Source organism: Camellia sinensis, chromosome 7, assembly GCF_055761805.1.
Source record: "Camellia sinensis isolate YWXY chromosome 7, ASM5576180v1, whole genome shotgun sequence".
In the NCBI taxonomy this organism is placed as follows: Eukaryota; Viridiplantae; Streptophyta; class Magnoliopsida; order Ericales; family Theaceae; genus Camellia; species Camellia sinensis.
The window spans coordinates 126149337-126168857 of NC_138967.1; the positions used below are offsets into that span (position 1 = coordinate 126149337).

The following is a 19521-nucleotide window of genomic DNA, read 5'->3' on the forward strand; positions in this document are numbered from 1 at the left end:
TTTAACATCATTAAAAACTATTAATTAACTTGATAATTTATTAATAAAATAGACATTTGTTATAAAATTAAAAATTTCAAAGAGCGAGATATAATTTTCAAAATCATAATGGACAATTCGTATTTTAAACAAATTTATCCTAAATTTTAAATTAGGACAACTTTTTACTCAACTCATTTACAACTCTACGTTTTTTGCATGGTGGATTAAAAAGAAGATTCCCCAAGGACCAAAGGCTATTGCTGCTGCCATTGACTGAGTTTTTGGAAATTGGGTTAGATCAAATAAATCCCCTGCCTAAAATGTTCAGAATTGTTTCATCATTTTTTATGTTTGTGTGAAAATAGTTTTTGAAAATTCAGAAGACAGTTTTGAAATAGATTGCCAAATCAGTTTTCCATATCAGTGTTTGTTTTTTCTATTCTCAAACAGTTTTCCATAAAATTAAAGACGGAATACAAAAACCACAATCAAACTAGCTAAATTTTCAGAAAGTGCAGTTTCGTAGCACCAATAAAAGAATTTCATTCCACAAAGCAGTCCATAACTCTTAAATGCTAAAGATTTGTCTGAGCATTGCATTCCATGGCAATACAGATCAAGAGGAAAACTATTCAACAAATTGCTCGTCAAAATAGATAACTAAACCACTATAACGAACCAAAATCCCATGAAATTTGAATGACTCAGTTTTTCTCAACAATGCTACTATTTGTTAGATAACAATTTTCAGAAAGTGCAGTTTCATAGCACCAATAACAATTGTTTCTCCTCAAATAAACCTTGAATCCATGTCCAATATGCACAATTTGATGCTCTATTTATCAAACACAAATAAAATAAAACACAATAACAGTGGTGACTTCTCCTTAAATAAACCTTGAATCTTTTCAATTTAATTCTCAAAAATAAAGCAAAAGGGTGGCCCGCTAGATAAATGTTTACATTTCAATTTTGTGGGGGTGGTTCCGAATGGCTGAAAAAATCAAACAAACTATCATTACGAAAGACTGACTCAGCCACCATGAGACTGTGCTCTGCTAGATCAAGTCCTAATCCCTGCCAAAAAAAAGAAAATAAAAAGAAAAGATATAAGGAAATGCATTAGAAATAAATACACACATATATGTAAAAACAAAAATGTAGATTGCAAACAAGTATATTACACACCTGAGAACTTTGTGGATTGTACGATGCTTGGGAAGACAAAGGCGTTGATTGTGGATTAGTTGGCGGGCATGCAAAATTAACATCATGCATGAGCAGATTATATCCGGAATTCATTAATTATGGCCAATAGGGTACGTCAACATCCTAGTCCAAAAAATATTGTTAGCGTTTTATGATCATTATATACTTAAGTAATATGATTTCAATAAAAAGAATAAGTTCTCACCGGTGTGTGGTTTGAAGATGAATTTTGAATATTTCTAGTGTCGCTTGACTGTCCAATACTCTAAAGAGGTTGTAAAATATTTATCAGTACATTGCAAAATTTAAAAATAAATCTAGCCAATTTGAAATCAAGTACTTCGATAAATTCAATACCTGAGTAAGGCGGGTAGGTTGCGAAACAACTTTTGTTCTCTTAGTAGTCTTCTCATGCCATGGTTTTAATCTACTCCCACCCTTGTGTCCGCCCTCTTTCTTTTTTAAGCCCTTAGCTCGTGCAAAGTTTCACTACAAGAATTTACACATTTTGCGACCACTTTTGCCGATCAAAAAAATTTTGGTCGCAAAAAAATGACATTTGGCGACCAAATATTAATTAGTCGCGAATGATCATTATTTTTGGCGACCAAATATTATTGGTCGCAGAAGGTTATATTTTGGCGACCAAAAAATATGTTGGTCGCAGAAAGTGGTATACTTTTGCCGACCAACTACAAATTTGGTCGCGGAAGGTCACATATTTTTTGGCGACCAAAAATTTGGTTGCGAAAAACTTATTTTCAGCAACCAAAAAAAATTAGTTGCCAAATTAGTACTTTTCGCGACTAATATTTTAGTCGCCGTTGATTGAGATTTGGCGACTAAAAATTTTTGTCGGTGAAAGAACCTGTTTTTGCGACTAATTTGATCTTTTGGTTGCAGAAAGTTTGGGGGGAAATTTGATTTTTATAGAGGCGGGAATTGAAAATTTTTGGCGACAAAAACATTTGGTCGCCATTTTTAAAACAAAAACCATTTGTACCACGCATTCACCTTCACATGCTCTCCCTCTCTCTCTCTCTCTCTCATTTCCTTTTGTTTGCATCGCTCTCTTACTACTGATTACCCCAACCCACTCCATCCACCAGCTCCAGCTATGAAAAAAGCATATACATACACTTTCAAAACCCATATCATAAATTTCTAGGGTTTGAATTTTCAAATGCAAATCCATTCTTCTTCTTCTTCATAGATCAGAGAGAGAGTGAGTGTGTGATAAATTGAAATTGATAATGCCAAGGCAGAATCGGCTTGTGGAGGGTTTGATTCCCGAATCCTGCAAGATCCGAAAGAGGGGTTGCTCTTCGTCTTCGTCTTCGTCTTCGTCCTCTGTGTTGCAGAATTACCAATTCAAGCGGGCCATTTTGGTGGGTAAGCCTCGGGGATCCAGATCGAGCACTCCGAGGTGGGTTTCTTTTTGGTGAGTTTCTTCGTCCTCTATCTTATCCATCTCACAGTCCTGTTTCAGAGGTGGGTTTCTTTTTCTTTTTTTGATAAATTTCTTTGATTGCTGTTTGGTTGTTGAGAAAACAGTTGAATAAAAAGGATATTTCTATTAGTAGTTGGTGTTTTCAAAATGTTTGATGTGTTGATGGTATTGTAGAAATTGGTAGCTGTTTAAACAAAATTAACTTGCAATTTAGATAGAAATATCAAATTGGCTTGCAGAAGGACAAACAACTTAAAATTTGTGAAAATTTTAGAAGCATAAATATATGAAGCTTGGTTCCTTTCATGTGTAAAAATATCTGCAGTGCTTTGGCGTGTTTGAATCAGAAACTTCAACCACTTAAAATTATAAGATTGGTGTTGTTGGAAGTTTCTATTGTTTACCTTCCTTTCATGTGTAATAATAACTATGTGCAGTTCTTTGGTGTGTTTGAATCTCGGTAAAAAGGTACCGATTTTTCTTGCTAAAACACAAAAAACATAAAAAGCCTTCAATTTAAATGGTTAAAAAAAATATATGGGGATAAATTCTTTAAGCTTTGCGTTAAGAAGCTTGGATTTGCCAAATGTTTTTCTTTTCCATTTCTTTCTCATACACTTTATGAAGCAAGTACTTCTTCTGCTAAGTCCCTGTAACTTGTCAAGTCAAATATTTATTAATACCTGATTGAGGATGTGTTCATTTCTGTTGGAGCTAGCAATATTCATAGAAACTGTCATGTTTTTGAGTTTTCAAGCCATGCCAATGTTGTTCTATAGCGACCCCGGTCTTTTCCCCATTTGATTATTGTATCCGGACTTAGGTTCCGTAGACTCTGTCATTGTATAATTGTTGTTGTTATCCTTTATTTTCTCATTTGGAGTTATAGGATGTGTTGGGTAGGTTTGTTTCAGGTTGGTTGGGTTTAGAAATCCAGTGTTGCTGCCCAGAATTTTGACTCTTCGCTCGAGCGATCTCTTTGTTTTGGTCCTTCGCTCGAGCCAAGATAGCTTCGATCGAGCGAGGGTTGCGTTTTGAGTTAGACCTGAGAGCTGAGGTTTTTGGCTTGAGCGAGCTTTTCTTCGCTCGAGCGAGTTAGTTCGTTCTTCGCTCGAGCGATAGTTCCTTAGCTCGAGCGTGTGTCTGATTGCAGACCTGTGTGTTTGAGTTCTTCGCTCGATTGAGTTTTCTTTCGTTCGAGCGAGCTTTTGTGTTGTTGGCTCGAGCAAGGCTCCCTTGGCTCGAGCGTAGATTTTCTGTGTCTGGTCGCTCAAGCGACCAAGTATTCGCTCGAGCGAGCCTGTCAGGTTTAAATAGGCAGCAGCGTGTTTCAGATCTGTTTTTCTTGCACTTTCATATTCCAAAACCCTAGTTACGAGTTCTCTCTCCCTCTACACACCTTCTCTCTTAGGATTGATCTACTTAGGGTGTGTTTCTACCCTAGATCCTTCATTAAAAAGATAGAGTGAGTTGAGGGCTTCCATCTAATTTGAATAGTTGGCGATTTGGAGCACTTTGGTATTTGGATATCATCTTTGTCTTCTCCATTTGGGTTGTTGTCTTCGAGGTAGGGATTTCCTACTCCATCTTATAAGTTTTGTTCTAAGTTTTAGTGTTTTGATATGTTGGGGGCACTTTGGTAATTTTGGGGAAAACCCTAGTTGTATTAATTAATTAATTTGTATAATTAATTCATGGAATTGGGAAAAGATGGTTAAATTTATGGAATTGGGGAATTAATTGATTAAATGGCGTAATTGGTTAATTTGAATCATTTGTCTACTGAATTGTTGACATAGTTATTTTCGGTTTAGAAATAACTGTTTTGGGCTATCGGTGGAGGATAGTCGTGATTGTTGTAGACATTGCATGTGGATTAGGAATAACTGAAACTAATCACATTGGTTAAGTCATTAATTTTGATTATTGCATTGATACAGAAAATACGTGTATTGATTGAGCATTGCATTTGCATATATTGTTTTGTGTGGGAGGAGATAGGGGATGTACTCCACGGTTTAGGGGAAGATAGGGGATGGACCTCTAAACTGGATTTTGTTTGGGAGGAGATAGGGGATGGACTCCATTAGCATCACTGTTATGTGTGCTTATCTATATTGAAGTGTTTTAATGATACAGCACTAAAATGTGTATCAAACTGGAAGTATGAAGTGTTTTGATTTGAGCTTGAGTCTTATTTATTTGTTGATATTGGAGGAATGTGAATATGATATATATAATTCACTGTGGTAAGTTTGGCCAGGTTCTGAGCCATGATGATAAAGTTGGAAAGTAAAACGTGTCTTAGACAATAGTGTCATGAGACTGTAAAATGGAGTAATTGATTATCTTGGTTAACCATCTGTTGAATGCTATTGCTTTATTCATTGCTTAAATGTGGTTTAGTATTTTTCTACTGGGCTGTGGCTCACCCTATATGGGAACATCATTTTCAGGTTCAGGTGATAAGCTACCTCCAAGGACTTAGCTTGGAAGGGACTTGGATTTCGAAGACTATCTTTAGTTAATTGTCTTTATTTACTAGTACATGTAAACATCCAAGCCAAGGGCTTTTCTTGTATTGAGTTAGAACTCATCTTTTTGTATCCAAGTGTTGGCTTGGAAAGATATAAGCCTGTAGGGCATTTTAGTCGATGTTACATGTAATGCTTTTATTTAGTAATACTCTGATGAATGAATTAATGAATTGTTTTCTTTAAATAGTGCATGTCAATGACATATATATAATGGGTTTATTTTGAGGGCGTTACAACTTGGTATCAGAGCGTACCGGGTTTGAATACTTTGGGTACGTGGGAAGTGATTAGTATCACATTGGGTTCGTCTCGTTTGATAGAGACTTAGTGTAATGTTATATGCTTATGTGATAACATGTTTATGTGATTATGTGGGTATGGAATGTAGTTTCTAGGATGTTGATTGGACCCTTGAGTTTCTAGTAGTCTTGTTGGAAAGGCACTTGATCACTGCTGCTTCCAACCGGAGCTATAGTAACGCATTGGGACTATCATTATCCAGGAATGAAATTCGTAGGTGCTTATGTGATTATGTGCTTACGTGGAATGAATTATTGTTGTCCATTGCATTAGGACGCGAGTGTTTAGCTTCGGCACATTTATTAATGTGCTAATGTCTTTGTTTCCTTTATTAGGATGTCAGGACGAGGACGAGGACGCGGTAGGCGTGGTAGGCCGGGTACGCAGGAGGTGCCTGTGCCAGAAGAGATTCCGGCAGTTCAAGAGGGAATTGGCCAGGCCAATGTGGCCGAGCCAGTAGGCCAGCAGGCTATGGGCGCTCTAGCCCGAGAGATAGCAGGGGCATTCAGGGAGTCAGTAGGCATTCTCAGAGCTGAGAATCAAGCTCAGGCTGTTATTGCGGATGCAGGACCTTCCTTTCTGAAGAGGGAGTTCTTCCGGTCTAATCCAGATGAATTTGTGGGTGATCCTAAAGAGCCGCTTAAGGCAGATGAATGGCTCAAACAGACAACGAAGACGTTTGAGATGCTTGGCATCGAAGACGAGGGGTTGAAAGTGACCTTGGCATCTTTCCAGTTGAAGGGGGATGCGGGTCAGTGGTGGAAGTTTACTAAGGGGCGTATAGGAGGTACGTGGGAGGCTTTTGTGAATGCTTTCCAGGAGAAGTTTTTATCTCCGGCAGTCAGGGAGAAGCTGCGAGACCAGTTTTGTCAGCTTAAGCAGGCGAGTTCTTCAGTGGCCGAGTTTGAGGCTGCATTTACTAGTTTGTCCAGGTTTGCACCTGAGTTGGTGGCGTCTGAGGAACGCCGTTGTATTGAGTTTGAGAAGAAGTTGAGGCGTGGCCTCAAGCTGAGAGTTGGGGGAACTATGATTCGGGATTATGGGCGTATGGTTGATGCTGCAGCCCACATGGAAATCATGATGCAGGAGGAGGAGGAAGGACAGAAGGGCTCCAAGAGGAGTCAGGATGGTCAGAATGATGGTAGGAGACAGAAGGGTTTTAATCCCCAGCAGTCTCAGGGTAGCTTTTCTAGATCGACTTTTCCTGTACCGAGTGCTAGTTCGGGGAAAGGCAGTCAGGGAGACATTATCTATTTCAAGTGTGGCCAGCTGGGCCACAAGTCTCCAGTTTGTCCTAAGAAGGGAGGAGTTCAGAGAGCAGCATCTTCTTCGGCTCGACCTCAGAGCCAGAGTCAGGGTAGAGGTCAGCCACTCTCGTGTTATCAGTGTGGTCAGCCAGGGCATATGAAGAGGTATTGCCCGCAGTTGGGTGGCACACCTGGTGCATCTGGTTTGAGGCCGATTCAGGGTCAGCAGCCAGCTCAGTCGGGTCAGGCCTCGAGGGCCAATCAGGGGGCTTCATCGTCTCAGTCGGTGCAGCAATCTTATGCTCCTAGGGTTGAGCAAGTTGATCAGAGGTCGTCTGGGCGCGTGTATGCTGTTACCGTGCAGGATCTCGTGCCAGCACCATCAGTTGTGAGAGGTATCTTCTTGTTTTGCAACTCGGTTGCTAATGTTTTGATTGATACGGGTGCATCTCATTCCTTTGTGTCTGCTGCATTTGCATCTGTTTTGGAGTTGGAGTTAGCACAGCTAGCATCTCCTATTTGTGTAGTGTCACCTCTTGGGGGTGAATTGATTTTGAAACAAGGCGTTAGGGGTTGTGATATAGAGGTTGATTATCATAGAATCCCATTTTCCTTTGTAGTTATGCCTATGAGGGGTTTCGATGTTATTTTGGGTATGGACTGGTTATCGTCATACCGGGCAGTTATTGATTGCTACCGCCAGAGGGTCACTTGTTGTACCGTGAGCGGAGAGTATTTTCATTTTTTGGGGGACCGGGTTGGTGATGTGTTGCCACCGGGGTATGTTCCGCGAGGAAGGAGTGAGCTTAGTGGGCTACTTGCTAACCTTTTGATTAGTGAGGATAATGAGACTCAGATTGTGTTGCCAAGGGTGGTTTGTGAGTACTCGGATGTCTTTCTCGAGGATCTTGTAGGTTTGCCACCGCATCGGGAGATTGAGTTCTCTATTGACCTAGTGCCCGACACGGCGCCGATTTCCATGGCACCATATCGTTTTGCCCCAGCCGAGTTAGTTGAGTTGAAGATCCAACTCTAGGAGTTGCTAGATAAGGGCTTTATACGTCCTAGTGTTTCGCCGTGGGGAGCACCGGCCCTCTTTGTTAAAAAGAAAGGTGGTGCTTTGAGACTTTGTATAGATTACCAGAAGTTGAATCGGGCTACGGTCAAGAATAAGTACCCTATGCCCCGTATAGATGACCTGTTTGACCAGTTGAAGGGTTCCCGTTGTTTCTCTAAGATAGACTTGAGATCGGGTTACCACCAGTTGAGGGTCAGGGATGAGGATATTTCGAAGACGGCATTCCGTTCGCGGTATGGCCATTATGAGTTTCTGGTGATGCCATTTGGACTCACCAATGCACCGGCAGTCTTTATGGACTTGATGAACCGGATCTTCCGGGAATTCTTGGATCGGTTTGTAGTCGTTTTTGTGGACGACATCCTTATCTATTCGCCTTCTGAGGAGGAGCACGAGGCACACTTGAGGGTGGTGCTTGAGTTACTTAGAGCCCATAGGCTGTATGCCAAGTTTGGAAAGTGTGAGTTCTGGCTGAGAGAAGTCAAATTCTTAGGCCATGTGGTATCCGGTGAAGGAGTGTCTGTTGATACATCCAAGGTAGAAGCAGTGCAGGATTGGGCACAGCCTAAGAGTGTATTTGAGATCCGCAGTTTTCTGGGATTAGCTGGGTATTACCGTCGGTTTGTGAAAGATTTCTCCAGGTTAGCATCACCGTTGACTAGACTGACTCGGAAGGGAGTCAAATTTGTATGGAGTGAGACTTGTGAAAAGTCGTTTCAGGAGTTGAAAGTTAGACTGACTACCGCTCCAGTATTGATTATTCCAGAGAGAGGGTTGGGTTATACAGTCTATTGTGACGCCTCACGAGAGGGTCTGGGTTGTGTGTTAATGCAAGAGGGGAAAGTAGTTGCCTATGGCTCACGTCAGTTGAAAATTCACGAGCAGAATTACCCTACGCATGATTTAGAGTTAGCAGCTGTGATATTTGCCTTGAAGATTTGGAGGCATTATCTTTATGGTGAGAGGTTCGAGGTGTTCTCGGATCATAAGAGTTTGAAGTATTTGTTTACACAGAAAGACTTGAACTTGAGGCAGAGGAGGTGGATGGAATTTATAGAGGATTATGACTTTGAGTTGCATTATCATCCGGGAAAGGCCAATGTGGTGGCCGATGCCCTTAGCAGGAAACCTGTTGGTGACATAGCTAGTATAGCCATCCGAGAATGGGAGATGTTGGGTGCACTTGGGGAGTTTGATTTACTTCTGGGCGAATTCGTTGAGGCTGCGGCCTTGTTTTCTGTTATTGCACAGCCTTCACTTGTGACTCGAGTGTTAGAGGCTCAGAGAGGTGACTTTGAGGTAGAATCTCTCCGTGAGAAGATTTCCGGTGGGAAGGTTGAGAAGGGTTTGACGGTGTATTCCGACCTGAGTGTGAGATACCGAGACCGTCTATTTGTGCCGGAGTCTTGCCGAGAGGAGGTACTCCGAGAGTTTCATCATTCACGCCTTGCGGTGCATCCGGGAGGCACTAAGATGTATCGGGATTTGGGTCGCCAGTTTTGGTGGCGGGGTATGAAGAGAGATGTGGCAGCTTTCGTATCTAAGTGCCTTACTTGTCAGCAAGTGAAGGCCGAGCATCAGAGGCCAGCGGGTTTGTTGCAACCCTTGCCTATTGCCGAGTGGAAGTGGGAGCATGTCACTATGGACTTCGTTGTAGGTCTTCCGAGGACTCAGCGGGGTAGTGATGCTATTTGGGTGGTTGTAGACCGGTTGACTAAGTCGGCGCACTTTATTCCTATGCGCGTGAGAGATTCGGTAGATCATCTTGCCGACTTGTATATTCGGGACATAGGGAGATTGCACGGGGTCCCAGTGACGATCGTCTCAGATAGAGATCCTCGTTTTACTGCCAGGTTGTGGCAGAGTTTGCAGAGTGCCTTAGGCACTAAGTTGACCTTTAGCACGGCTTATCATCCTCAGACTGACGGACAGTCCGAGCGTACTATTCAGATACTTGAGGATATGCTTCGGGGTTGTGTTCTAGACTTTAGTGGGTTGTGGGAGAGGCACTTGCCGTTGGTGGAGTTTGCCTACAACAACAGTTTCCAGTCTAGTATCGGTATGGCACCATTTGAGGCCTTGTATGGCCGACCGTGTAGATCTCCTGTGTGTTGGGCCGAGGTGGGTGATGCACCTCTGTTGGGTCCAGAGTTGGTGAGGGAAACGACGGAGAAAGTTGAGCTTATCCGTAAGAGGCTTGTTACAGCACAGAGTCGTCAGAAATCGTATGCCGACCGTAGGAGGAGACCTTTGGTGTTTGAGGTGGGTGATCATGTCTTTCTAAAGATATCACCTAGACGGGGTTTGATGAGGTTTGGGAAGAGTGGGAAGTTGTCCCCTCGGTTCATTGGTCCGTTTGAGATCCTTGAGAGGATTGGCGAGGCTGCTTATCGTTTAGCTTTGCCGCCGCAGTTGTCCGGAGTACATGACATGTTTCATGTGAGTATGCTTCGGAAGTATGAGCCGGATCCATCACATGTGTTGGATTGGACCGATTTAGTGGTTGATGAGGATGTCTCGTATGAGGAGAGACCGGTTCGGGTATTGGATAGGCGGGATCAAGTTTTGCGAGGCAAGACCATCCCTTTGGTAAAAGTTTTGTGGAAACATCATGGAGTGGAGGAAGCCACTTGGGAGCGTGAATTGGAAGTCCGCGAAAAATACTCGGACATGTTTATTAATTTGTAATCTTGTATTTGGATTTTGTAATATTGTTGAACTTAAGAGCTTTACATATGTCTTAAGTTGTAAAACGTTGAGTATGTTTTGGTAAATGGGTGTATCTTGAAACTTGCTTCATTATAGAAGTTTAGTATAGCATTGCATATGTTGATTACATTGCTGAGTGTGTTATATATATCATGCAATTGAATATGATATGGGGATTGCTAACATTGGAAGGAATAATGCATAATATTGTTACAGGTTGAAATATATGTTGTTTTATATATATGTTGTGAGATGCCTCTTGATAAAGAGATGAAGTGACCAGCATTGGGTCAAGCTGTTTATTATTGTTATATAATATCTTTGGGAATTGAGAAAAAACTTGTTTTTTATAAACTTATGCTTAATTTCGGGGACGAAATTCTTTTAAGGGGGGGAGGTTATAGCGACCCCGGTCTTTTCCCCATTTGATTATTGTATCCGGACTTAGGTTCCGTAGACTCTGTCATTGTATAATTGTTATTGTTATCCTTTATTTTCTCATTTGGAGTTATAGGATGTGTTGGGTAGGTTTGTTTCAGGTTGGTTGGGTTTAGAAATCCAGTGTTGCTGCCCAGAATTTTGACTCTTCGCTCGAGCGAGAAGTTCTTCGCTCGAGCGATCTCTTTGTTTTGGTCCTTCGCTCGAGCCAAGATAGCTTCGATCGAGCGAGGGTTGCGTTTGAGAGCTGAGGTTTTTGGCTCGAGCGAGCTTTTCTTCGCTCGAGCGAGTTAGTTCGTTCTTCGCTCGAGCGATAGTTCCTTAGCTCGAGCGTGTGTCTGATTGCAGACCTGTGTGTTTGAGTTCTTCGCTCGATCGAGTTTTCTTTCGTTCGAGCGAGCTTTTGTGTTGTTGGCTCGAGCAAGGCTCCCTTGGCTCGAGCGTAGATTTTTTGTGTCTGGTCGCTCGAGCGACCAAGTATTCGCTCGAGCGAGCCTGTCAGGTTTAAATAGGCAGCAGCGTGTTTCAGATCTGTTTTTCTTGCACTTTCATATTCCAAAACCCTAGTTACGAGTTCTCTCTCCCTCTACACACCTTCTCTCTTAGGATTGATCTACTTAGGGTGTGTTTCTACCCTAGATCCTTCATTAAAAAGATAGAGTGAGTCGAGGGCTTCCATCTAATCTGAATAGTTGGCGATTTGGAGCACTTTGGTATTTGGATATCATCTCTGTCTTCTCCATTTGGGTTGTTGTCTTCGAGGTAGGGATTTCCTACTCCATCTTATAAGTTTTGTTCTAAGTTTTAGTGTTTTGATATGTTGGGGGCACTTTGGTAATTTTGGGGAAAACCCTAGTTGTATTAATTAATTAATTTGTATAATTAATTCATGGAATTGGGAAAAGATGGTTAAATTTATGGAATTGGGGAATTCATTGTTTAAATGGCGTAATTGGTTAATTTGAATCATTTGTCTATTGAATTGTTGACATCGTTATTTTCGGTTTAGAAATAACTGTTTTGGGCTATCGGTGGAGGATAGTCGTGATTGTTGTAGACATTGCATGTGGATTAGGAATAACTGAAACTAATCACATTGGTTAAGTCATTAATTTTGATTATTGCATTGATACAGAAAATACGTGTATTGATTGAGCATTGCATTTGCATATATTGTTTTGTGTGGGAGGAGATAGGGGATGTACTCCACGGTTTAGGGGAAGATAGGGGATGGACCTCTAAACTGGATTTTGTTTGGGAGGAGATAGGGGATGGACTCCATTAGCATCACTGTTATGTGTGCTTATCTATATTGAAGTGTTTTAATGATACAACACTAAAATGTGTATCAAACTGGAAGTATGAAGTGTTTTGATTTGAGCTTGAGTCTCATTTATTTGTTGATATTGGAGGAATGTGAATATGATATATATAATTCACTGTGGTAAGTTTGGCCAGGTTCTGAGCCATGATGATAAAGTTGGAAAGTAAAACGTGTCTTAGACAATAGTGTCATGAGACTGTAAAATGGAGTAATTGATTATCTTGGTTAACCATCTGTTGAATGCTATTGCTTTATTCATTGCTTAAATGTGGTTTAGTATTTTTCTACTGGGCTGTGGCTCACCCTATATGGGAACATCATTTTCAGGTTCAGGTGATAAGCTACCTCCAAGGACTTAGCTTGGAAGGGACTTGGATTTCGAAGACTATCTTTAGTTAATTGTCTTTATTTACTAGTACATGTAAACATCCAAGCCAAGGGCTTTTCTTGTATTGAGTTAGAACTCATCTTTTTGTATCCAAGTGTTGGCTTGGAAAGATGTAAGCCTGTAGGGCATTTTAGTCGATGTTACATGTAATGCTTTTATTTAGTAATACTCTGATGAATAAATTAATGAATTGTTTTCTTTAAATAGTGCATGTCAATGACATATATATAATGGGTTTATTTTGAGGGCGTTACATGTTCTGTTAATTAGATGTATATCTAGAGCTAATTTCACATTTTCTATTTTCAACAGCTCAGAGCTTTCATTAAAGCTCATAATCTTCGTGAAACTCAGATATTTTCCAAAATTGAGACAGTGGAGGTAAGCTACGCATTGACATTATAATTGAATTCCTAAAGGAAATGATATGTTCTATTTTGCTGTTATATAATTGCAACTGTAGTGTATAGATGGAACTATCACCATTAACCTTAGCCCCCCCCCAAAAAAAAGCTATTTTAGGAAAACCACTAATTTTTATGTTAAGAAAATAGAAATATTTAATAGTGAGGGAGTGGACACCAAATACTGTACTCTAAACATTAGATTCAATTTAGAATTTCATGCCTTGGAAATGTCTGAGAGGGGAACCAATGAACAAAAGCAACCATTTAAGAAATGCTTTCACTCCATGGGATATTATGGTGGTCTCTTTACATCAAAATTATTGGTACAAATGTGACAGTTTGATTTGGAGACTTCTGGACGCATACATGGATGGATTTTTGTCTATGATTTTTTTGTCGCTGTTTTGTATCATCTCCTAGGTGGATAGTCATGATTAGCTCATTGTTTGAAAATAATCATTAAGGAATTAATGAAGACGAACAATATCTCCCTATGTGCCCCCGGTGATGTTCAAACAGTGAGAAAAATATGAGATATATAGCAGTCCGCAATTTGTAAATGGCAGAAACTTAAATGAGCCAATTTCTATATACATGTTTGGCAAATGTTGTAAATGAGTGAAGTGATAAATTAGTATGCTCTTTCTTGATATTGATGCTGCCATGATTGTTATTATTATTCTTGTTATTGTTGTGGTTATTATTATATTGTGAGAAGTAGAGAACGTAGCTAAAGGGGTCCACAACAAATTCATTTTCTTACTATTTTTACATACTTTGACTCAGAGTTTGGTAGGTTAATTGCAGAGTATCCATTTCTGATTTTGTGTTTTGTTCAATATTTGTGTGGCTATGAAAACATTGGAGATTTATTCATTCTTTTGTCTAGAACCTGCAAGACTTTGCATTTGAAGTCTCTAGCTAAAGAAAGCTTTAAAAAGGAAAAGAACAGAAAAAGTATAAAGTTTATTTGGAATTGACATAAAAAAAGTTGAGGAATTGATCTTCTTAAGTTATTGATTACCTTCTTCGTATGACTTTGTAGGGTAATAGCCTTATGAGGACCCTTAATATAGCAGCATTTGCTGTGTCAGGATATTCTTGTACAGAGGGAAGAAATTGCAAGCCATTTAATCCATTATTGGGGGAGACATATGAAGCTGCTTATCCAGATAACGGCCTCCGTTTTATCTCAGAGAAGGTATTTTTAATTGTTGCTTGAAGTTTTAAAATGTTAAGTGCTTCATATATAATATATTTTTTCCAAGTTTGTGATGTTTAAAGTTGTATATGATTCACTACCTTCCTGATCCTATTTTGTGGGAAGAGATCTATAGAAAATTACTGTTATGCTTATCTGTAACTAACATATATAGAAAATGCTGTAGTTTTTTATTTTATTTTTTATACTTTAAGAATAGATTTTTGAGTCTCCAAACTAGGGGTAAGGTTGACTTCCTATTACCTCTCCCAAACCCTTATAAAGCAAGAATTGTGTACTTGGTACAACCTTTGAAAATAGATTTTTACCTGTGTGATGTGTCACTCAATTGTAGTGTATAGATGGAACTATCACCATCACCATAGAACTATTGTAACGCCCTCAAATTAATAGCATTAAACCCATTAAACAAGACAAGCATTGAGATTCGAAAGTTCCACATTCTTCCATTACATCAGAATTCTATTACATATGTATTACATGTTAACAACAAAAGCAATTGCCCTACGGGCTTACAGCTTTCCAAGTTAACACTTGGTTACAACAAAAGAGTCCTAACTCATACACATAAAGCCCTTGGCTTGAATTACATGTAATACATCAAAAGTAGTACACCAAAAAGGTAGTCCGCCTCTAGCCTTCCAAGCTATGTCCTTGGAGGTGGCATGCTTCCTGAACCTGAAAATAATATCCCCATATAGGGTGAGCCACAGCCCAGTAGAAATATACTAAACCAACCATGAACATTGACTAAAATATTAGCAATTGATAGATGGTCAACACTGATACAATCACATAAATCACGTATTTATGCCATACGACTTAGGAGTCCAAGTTACCTTTCATTTTCCCTTTTTCAACAGATAGGCATATAAGCACTACCCACTTTCTCACCAGATATGTATAACAACAATATCCACAGATAAGCATATGAGCTATATCCACACTTCACAAAGATAAGCATATAAGCTCTATCTTCACATTTCTAGACAAGCATATGAGCTGTATCTACGGAGTTCATCCCCTTTCTTCTCCCAACACTATCCGGTTTAGAGGTACATCCCCTATCTTCCCCTAAACCGCGGAGTACATCCCCTTTCTCCTCCTCTACACATAACATATACAAACACATTGGTTCTATATACAATCACACAATACATATAATTAATGTATTCTATTAACCGTCAAGTGCCATGACACATTCCATTGATTAGTTTCAGTTTGCCTAATCATCATGCATTGTCTACAACAATCTCGACTATCCTCCACCGATAGCCCAAAGCAGTTATTTCTAAACAGAAAATAAATGCACAATGGATATTCAATCAACATTTCATTCCCTCCTTTCTCACAATTAATTATCTCAATTAATCAAACAATGTAATTAGGTCAATTCCCATAATTAACATTTCAACCCTTAGGTCCCGTTTTTATCAATGATTTAACATTTAATCCAATTCTCTATGCCAAACGTGCATACAGGTTTATTATGAATAAAACCCAAACTTTTGTAAAATTGCACAAAAGCCCCCAAACTTTCACGAAATTACCAAACCAACCCCAACATCTCAAAATACCAAAATTTAAAGACAAAATCCATAGAGAGGAGTAGGATATCCCTACCTCGAAGTTTGAGCCAAAAGGAGATGAAGGCTCGAAGATCAACGTGCTCCAAATCCAAACTTTTTCAGATTAAAACAAAGCCCTCACTGCCCTCTATCTTTTTAATAAAGGCTCTAGGCTAGATTCACACCCTAGGGAGATCAATTCTTAGAGAGAGTGCAAGTGTAGAGAGAGAGGGTCACGGATCTGGGTTTTGCTCAAAGAAAGGGACTGAAAAAGTGATGTTTAAAACGCTGCTGTTCGCTGATATAAAACACGCTCGCTCGAGCGAAGACTTGGTCGCTCGAGCGACCAGACACAAAAACTCTCGCTCGAGCCAAGCAGCTCTCGCTCGAGCCAAAAACACGAACCCTCAGGTCTGTAACCAACAGAAGCTCGCTCGAGCGACGGACCTCTCGCTCGAGCGAAGAACAAACCAGACCGCTCGAGCCAAGACAAGCTCGCTCGAGCCCAGAAACACAGCTCTCAGGTCCAGACACAAACTCGACGCTCGCTCGAGCGACCAACTCCTCGCTCGAGCGAAGGACCAAAATTCTGGGCAGCAACACTTGGCTCCCAAACACAACCAACCTGTAACAAACCTGCTCAACACATCCTATAACTCAAATATGAAGTAACAAGGATGCAAACAAGATAATAAACAACTACCAACATCCACGGACACAAGTCCGGATCACTGTTCAACAAGGGTAAACCCGGGATCGCTATAACTATCACCATTAACCTTAGACAGATCTTACCTTTCTTCAAAAAAAAAGCTTTAACAACCCCCTGTTTCGCCTAGTATGTATCTTTTTATTTTGTTTAAAATTAATTGATCTTTTCCCAGAATTAAAATATACGTATAAGATGTATTCTTTGTATAACCCTCAATCACTAACTTTAAATTTACATTGCACACTTTATTTTCCTTATAAAATTATGCCTATAATTTATTATTTTGTGATAAATGTCACTATTGTACTGATCTAATAGCCTCATATCAGTTGTCTCATACCAATGCAACAAGGTCATACCAATGAAATTGACACCCAAGGTATTTGGATTTGCAGGACAAGTTTGTTAGTGGAACCAAGGTTGAGTTAGGTTTCCTATTTCATCGATACACTTTGTTTCGTTCCTTGACATCTGTGACCCAATCTTCAATATTGAGAAGATTTCTTCATCCCTTATGGCTTTGATTCATGGCTTTTAACTGTTGTTTTTATCACAAGTAATGCTTTTTTTTTCCCTTTTTTAATTTGCTTTTCCCCTTTTTTTGCATCATGTAGCATTTGTGTATCTGGGACAGCATCTTTTTTTGTGTAGGCATGGGACAGCATCTTAAGCTTGCTTTCATTGCAGGTACCTGGATCATAATCAATTTACTGGGAGAATCCCGGATGCATTCTATAAGCACACTTTCTTGAAAGAAATGTGAGTTTCTGTCTTCAATCACTAGAAGCAAATTACAGTTACCCAACACTAGGTCAAATGCTAACTGATTAAATGTTGTCACAGGTATATTGAAGGAAATGCTTTCCAGCCAGGTGTGAACCCTATTGGCATCCACAATGTCCAGCACTATGTCAATGGTCAGGTTGTCATCGAATCAGCACGGGATACTCTGGAATCTTGTAGTAAAGCACAAACGGACTCTTATCAGGAGGAAGTTGCAGTTGCTTAGAAACATATCTAGCTTATTCACAGCCTAATAGTTTTTTGGGCTATTTGTATTTTAGTCATGGTGTTTGCATAACATCTTGAATTTGGAATTTGCAATGTTTCTATGGTACCTTCTCATATGTATATATAGAAAGTTTAGTTTGCATAACATCTTAGGTTTATTATGGATTGAATGAATTATTAGGAATTACAGGTGTATTGTTTTCCTGCTTTGGCGACCAATTTATTAGTCGCGACAAATAAATAATTTTTTTTTGCAAAAAATGACAATTGCCGACCAAGAGTTTTGGTCGCAAAAAATACATTTATTGCCGACCAAAACAGCTCTTGGTCGTGGAAACTCAGTTTTGCCGACCAAAAGTTTTGGTCGCGAAAAGTAACAAATGGCGACCAAAACCTTTTTTGGTCGTGGAATGTCACAATTGGGGACCAAATTTTTTGGTCGCGGAATGTCACGATTGGCGACCAAACTTTTTGGTCGTTGAATGTGATAATTGGCGACCAAACTTTTTGGTCGTGAAAATATCACTTTTCGCGACCAAAGTGTTTTAGCGACTAAACGAATTAGTCGCGGTAATGATATATTTTGCGACCAAAAATTTAGTCGGCAAATCCGACTTTTCCCGACCAACCAAAATTTTGGCCGCGAATTACTTTTGCCGACCCTCAATTGGCGACCAAAGTAGCGACCAAAAAAATTGGTCGCGGATAACTTTTGCCGACCAAAAATAGACTTTTAGCGACCAATTTTTTTGTTGCCAAAAGTGTTAATTCTTGTAGTGAATTACTAAACAAAAATCTGAATATATATATATATATATATATATGTAATACCTCTTATAATGATATATTTTCTCAAAATAACCCTAACATAGCTTCAATATAAAAATATGAAGAAAGTTCATACCTCAATATGAAAAAAAAACAAATTTGAAAATGCAAACGTCGCCCGATCGTGAATCCGAGAACATCATTGCAAAGATCACGACGAGCCCTCCAACTTTTATTTACAACACTTTTACAAAATCTTACTCTAAATACTTTCACTCTAAACTTAAAGCTTATGTCAATAATGAAGGAGAGAGAGAGAAGAGAGAGAGAGAGCTGGGTCTGGTCTCCCAATAAAGGAAGTAAGAGAGGCATGGGGAGAGCAACCCCATCTGGGTTTGGTCTCCCAATAAAAGCTCACCAACTAAACATCATACAAAATAATATAAAATATATAACTATTATAACTCTAAAATTTTGTAACATAAATTACAAAATAATATAATTTTTTTCTCACTACAAAATATAATATTTTTGTACTCCACAAAATATAATATTTTGCTCACTATGAAATATACACCCATTTCATTCGCTATAAAAATATATAATTTTTCACCATTGGTACACACCACAAAAACAACTATCAAATATTTATTATAATCCTATATAACAAATAATAATAACTACCAAGGTGGTTACTACCAATCATGGTTTTAAAAACCGGACCGGACCGGCCGGTTCAACCGGTTGAACCGGTGACCGGATGGGGTTCCGGTCCGGTCAGCCCCCTAAAACCGGCCAAAGGTAAAAACCGGCCTCTTTAGTGAAAACCGGTGAACCCACCGGTTAAACCGGTGAACCGGTCGACCCGGTGACGGGTTGACCGAACCGGACCGGTTTGAATTTTTTTTTTTTTTTTATTTTTCTGTGTTTTTTTTATCTTCTTTCTTTCTTTTCTTTCTTTCTTTCTTATTTTATATATATATATATATATATATATAAAATATAAGAATATAAGAAAATTTTAATTTCAAACTCTTTTTCAAGGGTCTCCTCTTGTGAGGAATCCCATTAAGAGTTTGATGAAATTATTGTGAAAGTCTTCACCTATTTATAAGAAAAAAACTCTTTCAAAAAAACTCAAGAAATCTATGTGGGATTTAATCAAATGTAT

The 19521-nt window shown here is 39.4% G+C and overlaps 1 long non-coding RNA gene across 1 annotated transcript; it reads left to right on the forward strand.

The window, feature by feature from the left end:
- The first annotated feature begins 2351 nt into the window (after positions 1-2351).
- Positions 2352-17652, forward strand: LOC145794775 (uncharacterized). Its single transcript, XR_014334723.1, has 5 exons — positions 2352-2682; positions 12975-13043; positions 14115-14270; positions 17259-17330; positions 17415-17652. It is a non-coding gene; the product is annotated as an uncharacterized LOC145794775 (long non-coding RNA).
- Positions 17653-19521: the final 1869 nt, after the last annotated feature.